The sequence below is a fragment of the Dendropsophus ebraccatus genome, chromosome 3, assembly GCF_027789765.1.
Source record: "Dendropsophus ebraccatus isolate aDenEbr1 chromosome 3, aDenEbr1.pat, whole genome shotgun sequence".
Taxonomy (NCBI): Eukaryota; Metazoa; Chordata; class Amphibia; order Anura; family Hylidae; genus Dendropsophus; species Dendropsophus ebraccatus.
In genome coordinates this window covers 32848624-32863670 of record NC_091456.1, presented here as the reverse complement: position 1 = coordinate 32863670, position 15047 = coordinate 32848624, and positions in this window count along the sequence as shown.

Here is a 15047-nt window from a genome sequence, read left to right as displayed (position 1 = left end):
GACACGGGTGGAGACCCGCGCACCCCCCGCTATCCGTTAGTGGGCGCGAGGGACGGATTACGCAACAGATTTTCCGTCTAAATTACTCAGTGTGCACATAACCTCAGACTGAGCTGCTCTTTCTGTCTCCCACGTGACTTCCTTTCTCAGCTTATCTAAGGTGCGCTGTGTGTGTCTTTCATATCTACTGCACTAGTAGAAAAAGTAAAGAGAAAGATGATAGGATAGAAGAAGAAAAGATTCCCATAGGTTCACAGATCCATGTGACACACAAATAAACAATAACCCTTTACATACTTCAGCCGTGCAGTATCTAAGTACATTCATCTATAATAGCGACATCTAGCGGCGATCCTACCCTACCCCCGATCTAGTGGGACATACACAGTCTCATTTGTTTGTCAACCAGGATGCCAGTGGATCTGTTTATGTGTAGAATGTAAGTTTATGGCAACAGGATGCTATAGGATATTCATTACTTTACATGATTATAAAAAAAAAACAAGATTGTGTGATTTATTGGAGACACCTTTCTAGTAAAAGATTACGTGGTACCTCATCAGGGTCACCTGTCACCAGGCAGCCAGTGAAACTGCGTTCTTCTTAAAGGTGATGGTTTACCACTTTAAATTCAATTACGACTCCTCACACTGGTGTCACAGGTTCTATTTTACCAGGTTCCATCATGGATAGTACAGTCATGGATTCTATTAACTCCATTGTAGGCTCTATTTTATGTTTGTAAACAGATTATTTTTTTTTGTTTTGAGGAGTCATACTGGCCTTTTACACAGAGCGATTATTTCTTGAACGGGCCCAGTGTCGGACTGGGGTACCTTGGGCCCACCAGGGAAACTGACTCTAGGGGCCCACCCTACATAGACGGATTTAACCAGCGCCAAAACTTTTACATTAGTACAGTGGCTTTAAGCGAGAGTGAGGCCTAATGTCCACCATGAAAGGCATAGAGTGGTCATTAAAACATTGTCAGACTGACATGTAAAAAGTTTGATCAGCCAGGGTTTCAGTGCTGAGACCCCCAACAATGGCTGGATCATCACCTGTCATATTGTAAGTGACGGTCTCAGCACCCATTGCAGTTGATAGGTTCCATTATAATGTATAGAGCCAATTACTTACAACATAACAGACAGACTAATGATCCAGCCATCAGCACAGTATACACTCACCGGCCACTTTATTAGGTACACCATGCTAGTAACGGGTTGGACCCCCTTTTGCCTTCAGAACTGCCCCAATTCTTCGTGGCATAGATACAACAAGGTGCTAGAAGCTTCCTCAGAGATTTTGGTCCATATTGACATGATGGCATAACACAGTTGCCGCAGATTTGTCGGCTGCACATCCATGATGCGAATCTCCCGTTCCACCACATCCCAAAGATGCTCTATTGGATTGAGATCTGGTGACTGTGGAGGCCATTTGAGTACAGTGAACTCATTGTCATGTTCAAGAAACCAGTCTGAGATGATTCTAGCTTTATGACATGGCGCATTATCCTGCTGAAAGTAGCGATCAGATGTTGGGTACATTGTGGTCATAAAGGGATGGACATGGTCAGCAACAATACTCAGGTAGGCTGTGGCGTTGCAACGATGCTCAATTGGTACCAAGGGGCCCAAAGAGTGCCAAGAAAATATTCCCCACACCATGACACCACCACCAGCCTGAACCGTTGATACAAGGCAGGATGGATCCATGCTTTCATGTTGTTAACGCCAAATTCTGACCCTACCATCCGAATGTCGCAGCAGAAATCGAGACTCATCAGACCAGGCAACTTTTTTCCAATCTTCTACTGTCCAATTTCGATGAGCTTGTGCAAATTGTAGCCTCAGTTTCCTGTTCTTAGCTGAAAGGAGTGGCACCCGGTGTGGTCTTCTGCTGCTGTAGCCCATCTGCCTCAAAGTTCGACGTACTGTGCGTTCAGAGATGCTCTTCTGCCTACCTTGGTTGTAACGGTTGGCTATTTGAGTCACTGTTGCCTTTCTATCAGCTCGAACCAGTCTGCCCATTCTCCTCTGACCTCTGGCATCAACAAGGGATTTCCGCCCACAGAACTGCCGCTCACAGGATGTTTTTTCTTTTTCGGACCATTCTCTGTAAATCCTAGAGATGGTTGTGCGTGAAAATCCCAGTAGATCAGCAGTTTCTGAAATACTCAGACCAGCCCTTCTGGCACCAACAACCATGCCACGTTCAAAGGCACTCAAATCACCTTTCTTCCCCATACTGATGCTCGGTTTGAACTGCAGGAGATTGTCTTGACCATGTCTACATGCCTAAATGCACTGAGTTGCCGCCATGTGATTGGCTGATTAGAAATTAAGTGGTAACGTGCAGTTGGGCAGGTGTACCTAATAAAGTGGCCGGTGAGTGTATACTATGAGATCAGTGATAACTGGTAACACTATATACAGCATGGGGTCAGTGATAACCAGTAACACTATATACAGTATACACCATGAGTTAAGCGATAACAAGGGGGATATATGCAGGGCTGGAAGGAGGAGATATATACAGGGCTGGGGGAGAGGGTATATACAGGGCTGGGGGGGAGAGGGGATATATACAGGGCTGGGGGGAGAGGGGATATATACAGGGCTTGAGGGAGGGGGGAATATATACAGGGCTGGAGGGGGGGGATATATACAGGCTGAGGGGAGAGGGTATATACAGTGCTGGGGGAGAGGGGATATATGCAGGGCTGGGGGTAGTGGGGATATATACAGGGCTTGAGGGAGGGGGGAATATATACAGGGCTGGAGGGAGGGATATATACAGGGCTGGAGGGAGGGGGATATATACAGGCTGAGTGGAGAGGGTATATACAGTGCTGGGGGAGAGGGGATATATACAGGGCTGGGGGGGAGAGGGGATATATACAGGGCTGGGGGTAGTGGGGATATATACAGGGCTTGAGGGAGGGGGATATATACAGGCTATATTAGCGCTTTGACTAGCAGCCAGCAGTGTTGTCATTTGGCTGGTCTCCCTGAGATCAGTGATCTGTTTCTCTTATGGCTCTACTAGGTATTGCTCCCACCTAGCCAGAATCCTGCTCCACACTGATGAGGGACAACACCAGGAAACAGCTGTCTGTGGATGGATACCTGGCCTTGGTTTTTTCCTTGTCATTACATTGACTTATAGGGCCACTTAATATGGTGGTTTTGGTGGTTTCCTTACAGGAGCCACCTCTTGGCTGGGTCCTTCCCGGAGGGATATCTGGCTAGTCCTGTGTTTCGAGAGTCTTTGATGAGGCTCCACTAGCTCTCCTTTTGCATATTCATGTTAATATGAAAGACAGATGTCATTTTGACATAGTGTGAATCTAGCCTATGAATGGGGGACAGGTAATAAAGGAAAGACTGAGATTTCTCATATTTTATAATCCATCCCTGGCTTTGTTTTCATTTTTGCAATTGAATTGAATGTGTGAACATACAATCAAGGCTGCTATTAATAATTGCTGATTGACGGGTACATGAAAAAATCTAAGTTTGTATCAATGACTTATAGCGAATCTGTACCCACAATCTGACCCCCCCAAACCACTTGTACCTTCAGATAGCTGCTTTTACTCCAAGATCTGTCCTGGGGTCCATTCGGCAGGTGATGTAGTTATTGTCCTAAAAAACAACTTTTAAACTTGCAGCCCTGTGCTTAGAATATCTGTGCCCTAACTTTGCACCACCCCTCGTCCCTCCTCCCAACCCTCCTCATCATTAGGAATGCCACTGGAACATTTTCTCCATGCTGAATATTGCACAGGTGTCTTAACGATCCAGCCCATGTGCCGGACTGACACAGGTGGGGAATAGGAGGTAATCTGCCTGGAGCATTCCTAATGATGAAGAGGGTGGGGAAGAGGGACAGAGAGGTTGTGCCAGCCTAATGCCTACACAACCTAGGCCACTCCCGTAGGGCACAGGGCTGCCAGTTTAAAAGTAGTTTTTTAGGACAATAACTGCATCACCTGCCGAACAGACCCCAGGACAGATCTTGTATTAAAAGCAGCTATCCGAAGGTACAAGTGGTTTGGGGGGGGGGGGGAGGGGCAGATTATGGGTACAGAGTCGCTTTATGTGGGTTATCCACATAAGACCTAAAAATGTAAATGCTAGTTGGTCTTACTAAGTCCCCGTCTCCTGTCTTTCTAGCTGCTGCCATTCCTGAGTTAAAAGTTTTTCTAAAAGCCGATCTATATCCAAGATGGCGCCGGCCAGGAAGCTACATTTCCTACATGCATCTCCCTGATTGGTCCACTTGCGTAGTCACCCCCTTAGCTTTCTTTCCTGCCCTCTACTGTCATTACTATTGCACAGTAATCACAGGACTGTTTTTATTTCACTTATTTTTGCATCACATTACCCCAGTATGTATTACATACTAGCTGATGATGTAGCAGAGCTTACGCGCGCATGGTGTAGCTATGTGCTGCATAACAGCCATCTGTTTACCAGGGATGGAGGTATAGTGTAGGTTTAGATTTCTGCCTGCTGACTGTGAATGAAAACATTCAAGTTCCATCCAGACTGTAAGAACAGCTATAACACCTGCACATGTGACAGGAGGAAACACAACATGTGACAAACAGTAGTTAAAGTGTCACTGTCATTATAACTTTCAAAATCTAAATCAGCAGTAGATGTGATATAAAGCAAGTTTGCAATTTACATTCATTATTTTTTTTTTTTTGTAATCATGAAAAACACCGCACTTCCTGTTATCTGACTCTTTTTTTCTCAAAGAACAGGAAACAGGAAGTCCAGTGTATCCCAGGCCATCTGAGCGCTCACAGAGAGAAGGCAGTCATGTGATTGAGCCGTGACTCTCCGTACTGGCCGGAATTCCTGTGTTTAGTGTGTTTTTTTTTAAACCAGCACAAGTCAGAAAATCTGCCAGCAGGAGACTAGACCTGGATTTCTGGTAAGTACAGCTTTGTTTTACAGCATGATAACAACAAAAAATATTGAATGTAAATTGCAAACTTGCGTTATTTCACATCTACTGTTGATTTAGATTTTGAAAGTTATAACGACAGATGCACTTTAAGGCATGAAGCCTTCACCTGTGCATAGTACAGTACATACAATAAATACAACAGTGAAACTTAGTGGGGAAAATATATAATACAATCTCTGTTGTAGAACTACAAACCCCAGCACAGATGTACATGTTAGGAGTTGTAGCCCTGGATTACATATACCGTAGAGTAGCCATCCTACAGGTGGGTAGGGTTTCGATGAGCCAGGATTCTGCTGATACCACGTTTTCCAGGAGGTCTCGGGGTGGTATCCTCCCTCTGCACAGAGCCGGCAGCCTGAGGGAGATGAGTTTGCGCCACTCGATCAGTATCTCACAGGAAGTGTTTAAATGAAAAATTAGTATACTCTGTCTGTAACCAATCACAGTTCGGCTTTTATCTCTTATGAGCTATGGGATAATAAGGGAAATACATTACATACAGGCGTAAGAACCATTGTACTATAAGAGGCATAAGATAACCTTCTTCACAGTTTTTAGGCTTTGAGATTTTGATAGGTGTTTTGTAGTTTTCAGTGTAATCATGTAGTAGCTTCCTGTCATGGCTACAAAAAACAGTGCAGAAATAACCTTATCTGACCAGCAGAGGGCGCTAGTGCCAAACATTGAACACACAAGCTCACTGGTGAAACCTAGTCACATGCATTTACTCTTTCATCTGCAGAGCTTGTATTTCCAGCCATTTGTGTTAGAGCTCTCCAGCATGGCAGTGTGCATGAGGCCTATCACACAGATACGGCTGCAAGACCTTACAATGGGGACATGCACTCCATTTTTTTTTTTTAAATATGTGATTCATTTACAAATGCTCAGAATGCTTCATAAAATACGATATATACCAGTCTGTATTTTACCATAGAAGAACAGTTTTCAGTGCAGTGATATATGCAATAGCCCTGGCCTCAATACAAAGCCATGGTAATGCATTGCTGATACCGAATGTAATCAGTGTGTATTAGGCCCTGACAATGGCTTTTCTAATATATTCATTTATCACAATAAAACTGCATAAAACTGAGTATTCTATATTATCCGAATGAAATTAATTTCTGAAACATTTGAACTAATTTCCCCACAACATTGCTTTGTAAGACAATACGAATTTGCAGACCACAGCATTGCATAGAGCAGGGTTGGGGAACCTTCGGCCCTCCGGCTGTTGCAAAACTACAATTCCCATCATGCCTGGACAGCCAAAGCTTTAGCTTTAGCTTTAGCTTTGGCTGTTCAGGCATGATGGGAATTGTAGTTTTGCAACAGCTGAAGGGCTGAAGGTTCCCCATCCCTGGCATAAAGCACTGTGTCTGGTTGTCTGTATATCAGAGCGGAGTCAATGATGTTTGTCTATACCTGATGGGAGTTAGTAGACACTGATGTCAGAAAAGATGGAACCCTTTGCAGGTGTTGGTCCAGGAATTTAGACTACATTGTAGAGAGGATCAAGGGGACATTTTATAAAGCGGCTGTCTGAGCAGAAAACCTTTTAGATATACTGTACGCCTGGGGTGGGGGTTAATAAAAAAAAACACTTCCTGGCTCCTATGCCGCTCAGGTTCCCACTATGTGGTTGCTTCTGGATTCAGGGACATGATGTAGCAGGCCTGATCAGCCAATCAGTGGCTGAGGCAGGACACCACTGCAGCCACTGATTGGCTGGATGGCCTGTGATGTCACATGCATGAAGCCACACAGCAGGGGGCAGCATAATATGGTCAGTGGCATGGTGGCCAGGAAGGTAAGTATATGTTGTATTTTTGTTCATCCCCTCTATGGCAAATATCTAGAAGGTGTCGTGCTCAGATGACCCCTTTAAATGTGTTGAGAAGCTACATGTTTCAAACTCAGAAGAAAATTTCTTCAGCCATAAACACATTAATACTTTTTGTAGGAAAAAGAACAGTAAATCCACCAAACCTGTTTAGGCCAATACTCACAGTGGAGCTGGCACTACTGAATAACAAACCAAAAGTATATAATAATGAATCGACATGCAAATCCATAAAAATGTAGATTAATGGTAAAACAACTGATAAAAGTTATGAGCCTGTATGTTGTTGGTTTTTTTTTTTTGCAGTTGGTGGGTATCAGCAGAATCATTCGTATCTACAAAAGAAATAAACTTGAGTAAACCTATGGGTCTTGAAAATATATTTAGCAAATTGATTAAAGAGGAAAAACAAAAATTTTGCATGGACATAACAAATCATACCTTTTGCCATAACACTTGCTCTGGGGGCCTTACTATTTCTCTTGCTTATCTTTGAGTAATGGTACTTTTATACGGAGCGATAATTCGCCCGATCGCACGATTAACGTTTTTAAATGAACAATGTTTTTTTTTATAACGATCAACGTTTAGATGGAACGATACATCGTACGGAAAAATCGTTATATGATCGTTTTGCGATCGCTTAAGCCTTTCTCACACATTGGTGAAATCGTTGAAAGAATGTTCACACGGAACGATCAGCGAATTTTTTAAGAACGATCAATGACGATTTGAGAACATGTTGAAGATCAAAATGAACGATTTCTCGCTCGTCGTTTGATCGTTCGCTATGTTTACACGGAACGATTATCGCTTAAAAATGTGATTGTTATTGGGAAAATTCGAACGATAATCGTTCCGTGTAAAAGGACCAATAGTTCTATACCTTGACTGGAGTCACCTGTGGTAAATTATGTAGATTGGATGTGATTTGGAAAGATACGCCCCTGTCTATATAAGGTCACACAGCTGAAAATGCACATCTAGTCAAAAAACAAGCAATGAGGGGGAAATGACTGCCTGTAGAGCTCAGAGGATTGTGTGGAGGGACTGATTTGAAATTTCTGCTGCACTGAATGTTCACAAAAGCACAGTAACTTCCATACTTCTTAAATGGAAGAATTAAGAAACAACCAGATGCCCTAAAAATAATTAATTAAGTGATAAGGGTTTTAGGGCCCTTTTACACAGAAAGATTATCTGACAGATTATCTGCCAAAGATTTGAAGCCAAAGCCAGGACTGGATTTGAAATGAGGAGAAATCTCAGGCTTTCCTTTATGACCTGATCTCTGTTTATAGTCTGTTTCTGGTTTTGGCTTCAAATCTTTCGCAGATAATCTGTCAGATAATCTTTCTGTGTAAAAGGGCCCTTAGAATGGGTCCATTTACACAGAAAGATTATCTGCCAAAGATTTGAAGCCAAAGTTAGAAATAGACTATAAACAGACATCAGGTCATAAAGAAAAGCCTGAGATTTCTCCTCTTTTCAAATCCATTCCTGGCTTTGGCTTCAAATCTTTGGCAGATAATCTTTCTGTGTAAATGGACCCTAAGAGACATGACCCAGTACCTTGAGCATGTGTGGCTTCATCCAAACCTGAGAGTTCAGCATTTGATTACAGGTGCCTGAAGAAGTTGGGTTCTAAGGCTGCCTGGAAAACATGGATACAGACATAGGCCATGGGCTGTATCTATGTTTTCTATGACTCTTTATGGCTGCATCCAACTTTTTCAGCCCTTCAATAATCAAATGCAGAGAATCCGGACTAATCTGAGCGTGCTCAAGGTTCGCTCTTCTCTATTAAGAACCCAATTGTCACACTGGCTAAGCTTCAAAGATCCTTTGTGTAGATGGAAGAAACTTCCAGAAGGTCAACCATCGCTGCAGTGCTCTACCAATCTGAATGTCCAAAAGAAGCCTCTACTCAGTACTACTTTAAAACCTCAAGTCTGAAGTTTGCCAAAAAAGTACCTAAAGGACCTAAACAAGATTATCTGCCCTGATGAAACCAAGATTGAACTTTGTGGCCTTAATTGTGTCATGTCTGGAGTGAACCAGGCATTGTTTATCCCAATACCATTAAACATGGTTCTAGCAGCATTTTGCTGTGGGGGTGTTTTTCAGTGGTTGGGACAGAGAGGCTGGACAGGGTTCAGGGAAAGCTGATATAATCTGAATGAATACTGAAAACTGACAATGACCCTAAGCACACAGCCAAAACAACACAAGAATGGCTTAAAGGGGAAGTGCGGCGGTAAGCAATTATTCACTAAATAACACACATTACAAAGTTATACGACTTTGTAATGTATGTTATGTTAGTGAATGGCCCCCTCCCCGTGTTTCCCCCCCCCCCCCCCCACGCTAGACCCGGAAGTGTATTGCTCTATACTCACCTGATTCGTGTCGACCCCTGTCCGTCATCTTGTAACAATGATGTCATCTTCGGGTCGGCCGGCCGAACCGCTCCGACCGTCCCTCATGCCGGCCCCCCTCTGCCGCGTCATAACTGTGCTCAGCCGCAATTGGCTGAGCACAGTTATGCTCAGCCAATCGCGGCTGAACAGCTGATGACGCGGCAGAGGGCGGCCGGCACTAGGGACGGTCGGAGCAGTTCGGCCGGCCGACCCGAAGATGACATCATTGTTACAAGATGGCGGATGGGGGTCGACACGAATCAGGTGAGTATAGAGCAATACACTTCCGGGGTGGGGGGGGGGAACACGGGAAGGGGGCCATTCACTAACATAACATACATTACAAAGTTGTATTACTGTGTAATGTGTGTTATTTAGTGCATAATTGCTTCTCGCCGCACTATCCCTTTAAGGTCCTATTACACGGCGTGACTCAGAGAAGCAAGCCAGCGTCGACCTGTCAGGTAGGGCGCTCGGTTGCTCCTCGTTCCCTGCTCGCTGCCGGCGATATTACATGCACCGACTGCAAGTGGGTAAGAGCAGGGGGGGCTGCCTGGGTGATCATTGAATCGTCTGAGCAGCCCATAGAAAATAGCGGCGGGCTGCCGGCGACACTCCTATTGCACTGAGTGATAGCAGCAGATTGCTACCAGGCTGATAGTTGGCGTTTCAGCCTGTTAAAAGACAATGATCAGCCGACATTATGCATGTCGGCTAATCGTTGTCTTCTATTACACAAAGCGATTATCGTCCGTAATGGCCAATATCGGGCGAATGCGACCAATAATCGATTTGTGTAATAGGGCCTTTAGGGACAGCTCATTGAGTGTAGAATAGCAAAACATTATTTTTTATTTTATTTTTACACATAAAAAATATGTGAAAATGGTCTGAAGACTTTCTGAATGCATTGTAGATAGCAGGGGGGACCAACTAGTTTCACCACCAAAGTAAATCCAGCCATCAGGACTAGGGATGGTCTGAACCCTGGTTCGGATGGGGTTCGTACGAACCCGAACCCTCCGCAATGATTACCGCTGTCTGTCCGCTCCGTGCAGCGGGCAGATCCAGCGGGAGAAACACCTGGAAAACTGGGATACAGCCATAGCCATAGGCTGCACGGAGCGGCCAGACAGCGGGAATCTAATGCCGAGCATTCAGGTTCAGCCGAACCCGAACCTTGGCAGGTTCGGACCATCCCTGTTCAGGACTGTTCAATAGCACATTGTGTAGGGAGTGACATTTAATAATCCCTGCCTCCAGCCAGTAGCAGAGTACCTGAAACATACAGCCAGACCTAAAACAGCGGCTCAAAAAGAAAGAAAACAAAGTTGCTATAACAATAACATTACTGATGTCAATTCGCAATACAACACAGCCCCATCTGTTCACTATTCTGAAGCATAAATATTGTTTAGAGTTACGGAATGTTTATATGGGCACTTTTCACAGCTAATTCTTTTAGGAGTGAGATGTAAAGTATATTTCCTCAATGTCTTAAAGGGGCTGTACACCAAGTCCACGGTTGGACTTTTTTTTTTTTTTTCAAGGGAGCCAGGGAGAAAGTGGCTGAATATAACAACATGCACCTACCTGCCCGGCTCCAGCGCTGGGGTCCGCTGTCCTTTTCTCTGGTTCCCGGTCCTCTTCCTGCCCTGCAGTCAGTCAGCAGCCATAGTAGGGTTCTGCCTCGGCTGCTGACTGGCTGAGCAGGGCTGACACATCACTACCTGGGTCCCTGCTCAAACCAGGAACCAGCCGGGAACTGGGGCAGAAGACTGCGGACCCCAGTGCTGGAGTTCAGCCACCTCCTACTCGGCTCTTTTAAAATAAAAGTCAGAGCCCAGACTTCTCCTTTAACTAAACTCGGCTTATGGACAAGCAGTGAGGCAGTGAAGAAAGTAACTGCAGTTTTTGATGCAAAGCCTGAATGATCCAGCAGCAGTAAAAATCCCTCTTAGGGCCCTATTCCACCGGACGATTATCGTTCGCATAATTGTTAACGATTAACGATCTCAAACGACCGCTATTGTGAAATACCTGAAAACGTTCACTCATTTCCATGGAGCGATAATCGTTATTTATGATCGTATTAGCGATCCTTTTTCTTCGCTATTTCTTCGCTATTGCGTTCGTATCTACTGCGAGAGACCGAACGACGTCTTATTCAATGCAAACGATTTGCGAACGAGCACCGATAAAAATAGGTCCAGGTGTTATAAAGCGATCAACGATTTCTCGTTCGGTCGTTAATCGTTAACTGCTATTCAAACAAACGATTATCGTTTAGATTCGATCGATTTAACGATAATCTGAACGATAATCGTCCGGTGGAATAGGGCCCTTAGGCTGGGTTCACACTATGTTTTTGCAGTTTTTTTTTTCTATCCATTCTTGCAAAAAAAAAAAAAAAGCCCAGATGCATTTGTGTGCATTTGTTTTGATCTGTTTTTCCATTGACTTCCATTATATAAAAAAAAACGGATCAAAATGGAACCGTTTTTTTTTTTAACGCACACATAAACCTCATTTTTGTGTCCATTAAAAAAAAAAACGGATCCATTTTAAACCATCTTTTCTTTATAATGGAAGTCAATGGAAAAACGGATCAAAACGAATGAACAAAAATGCATGTTTTTTTTTTTTTTTTAAACATGATAGGAAAAACGTAGTGTGGACCCAGCCTCCTACATTTTCCATCTCTTTTGAATCCACTTCTGGTTTTGCCTAAAATAAAAAGGAATGAAAAACGGCCACAAATACTGCCAGAAAAAGCTGCATGGGCCTCACTACATCCATGTATTTAATTCATAAAGATTCATATAGGCTGTAGTCTTATTGTGGATGGAAAAGAATCCTGTGCTACAGCCAGAGAAGGAGGCAGCTGCTGGTTTCTCATCTGTTATATAGCAATAGGGTTTGAAGCTTTTCTGTTCTCGCAGAGACCACACAACAGGATGTGTGCTAAAGACCATCTCCTCCCTTTATAACCACAAAGGTGTTGAAATAACAAACTGAAATGGCAGCAGTGTAAGCTCCTTCCTCACACATTTGTACAGGGGGAGGGAGCAGGAGATTCTGTTCTGTACACATTTCCAAGTGATGGCTTAACAAAATACAAACACACTGTAGCTGCAGTCAGATCAGCGTCTCCTCTTATGAATCTCCCTCTATACATTAAAGGGGTACTCCGGCGATAATTTATTTTTTTATTTTTAAATCAACTGGTGCTAGAAAGTTATACAGATTTGTAATTTACTTCTATTTTAAAATCTCAAGCCTTCCAGTACTTATCAGCTGCCGTATGTCCTGCAGGAAGTGGCGTATTTTTTCCAGTCTGACACAGTGCTCTCTGCTGCCACCTCTGTTCATGTCAGGAACTGTCCAGAGCAGTAGCAAATCCTAATAGAAAACCTCTCCTACTCTGGGTAGTTCCTGTTACAGACAGAGGTGGCAGCAGAGAGCACTGTGTCACACTGGAAAGACTATACCACTTCCTGCAGGACATACAACTGCTGATAAGTACTGGAAGACTGGGAGTAAATACAAATCTATATAACTTTCTAGCACAAGTTTTAAAACCATTGACAGGTGATTATCTTAGCATGCTCAGCTGAATGAAGTGTCACCTCCATTTTTCGTATCTAGATGCAGCAATATACCCATAGGCTATGAATTTGTGTGTCTTACTTTCGCATGCTGGTTCCTCCTTTTCTTGAATAAAACACAAAGCAATCTTGATGTTTAGAATACTCAAATGAGGCACTAAAAGTTAGTGGTTACAGTCACACTTGGTGGCGCAATAACAATAAAGTGTAACTGAAACTTTAGACATATGGAAAGTTTCCATTATTGGGGCTTTGGGTGCTGAGACCCACCAGTTTCTATAGATTCTGGAGTCTGTACGCAGTGCGAAGGCAGCAGGGAGAAACAGCGCTGAGACGCGTGCTCAGCCCCCAGACCCCCACTGGGGAAAACATTTGCCAGGTGTCTATTGTGTCTATGACTTGTCAAACAGTTTCTGAATCAGTAACATTTCAACATTAGCAGAATAATATTCCGCGGCTTGTTATCAGCTTCAGGCCCCTGTTCTCTTCACAGGGGGTCTGTGCTATTTCACATATTTATCCGTCACATCTATCTTTTACATCTGGCAACTTTCAGTTGTTTTTTTTTTCAGACTCCGCTTTCAAGGACTCTGAGGTAAAGTTCTTATTTACTGCCAAAATGCTGCCAAGCCGGTTATATCCCACTTGTACTAAATTTATTGGATCTCATGTACCTATTTCCAATGGAGGCTTTTCAAAGATGTCTGCTTTCCCGACAATCGATATTCCAGTCCATAGGACCACCATACCCATAGTGGACGCAGCAAATGCAGATGCAGTGGATCAACAAAATGTTAAATCATCATATTAAATCCCTTGCCGCACCCTCTTTTAAGGAAGTGGGCCCAGAACACAATATGTAGCAGCCTGGGGACGGGCTCAACAACTCTGCCCTTCTCTACCCTACAGGGATTTGCATTCTGTTCCATTTTATTTACAACTAGAGATGAGCGAACCTTGAGCATGCTCGAGTCCATCCGAATCCGAACTTTTGGCATTTGATTAGCGGTGGCTGCTGAACTTGGATAAAGCCCTAAGGCTATGTGGAAAACATGGATATAGTCATTGGCTGTATCCATGTTTTCCAGACAACCTTAGAGCTTTATCCAAGTTCAGCAGCCCCCGCTAATCAAATACTGAACGTTTGGGTTCGGCTTGACTCGAATCCGAACCCGGTTCACTCATCTCTATTTACAACCTTTCCAACCCTCACAGCTTTTAGCAGCCATCAGGAAACAAAGAAAAAAACCTTCTTTTAAAGTCAATGAACCATTTCCTTAGAGAATTTTACACCTTTTTGGTGCCAGTGTGGAGATCCCGGTGGGGCAGTCCATTTTTCGAACCGCCACCTGGTTCACAAGCTTGGAGACAATTTCTTCATGTGCACCAGCCTGATTCTAATGAAGGTGAAGTGAGGGATCTTTACACTGGGGTCGCCTCCAGTGCATGGAGACAGCACCACCGGGATCTCCGTGCTGACGCTGACAAGGTAGTCAAAAAAAAATAATCACTTAGGAAATGGTACATTTGCTTTAAACCACATCATTCCTGGTGTCCTTAGCCACAGTCCTCTCTTGAAGGCAATCCCAACTGGAGTCTACTTAAGTGGAGGACGGGCTCCTTATGTATTTCGTAAGTATTTCTAGCTTTTCCACACTTCTACACCTGGAAATGTAAGCTAATCTCTTTAGTCTACAACATAAGGTTTTTCACCAAGCTCTGGTTTTCCCAAACAATTCCTACCATACATACAGTAGGTATTTCAGGTAATGGAAGTTCTTCTGCATCAGGGCATGCTTTTCCCTCTCCCACCAGATAAAAGATTTGGGGTTGTCTAACTAAATCTTTTTTTATTTTATTTATTTATTTTTGTATTTAGATTGTAAATCTTTTTATAGTAATGCATCTCAGCAAATATGCCTACAGTATGTACAACAGTTCCACATTATTAATGAACATCTCACTGAACATCCTCTCTTAGGCTTTGTTCACACTACGTAAAACTACGGCAGTAGTTCTCGCCGCAGAACTACGGACGTAGTTTTGAGGAGTTGAACATAGACTTATTTGCAATGGGATCCCGGCCGGAGCGTACACACATCGGCCGGGATCCCATGCAGCACCGGAAAAAAACTGACATGTCAGTTTTCTGCAGCTGCAATTCAGTAAATTCCGGCCGCA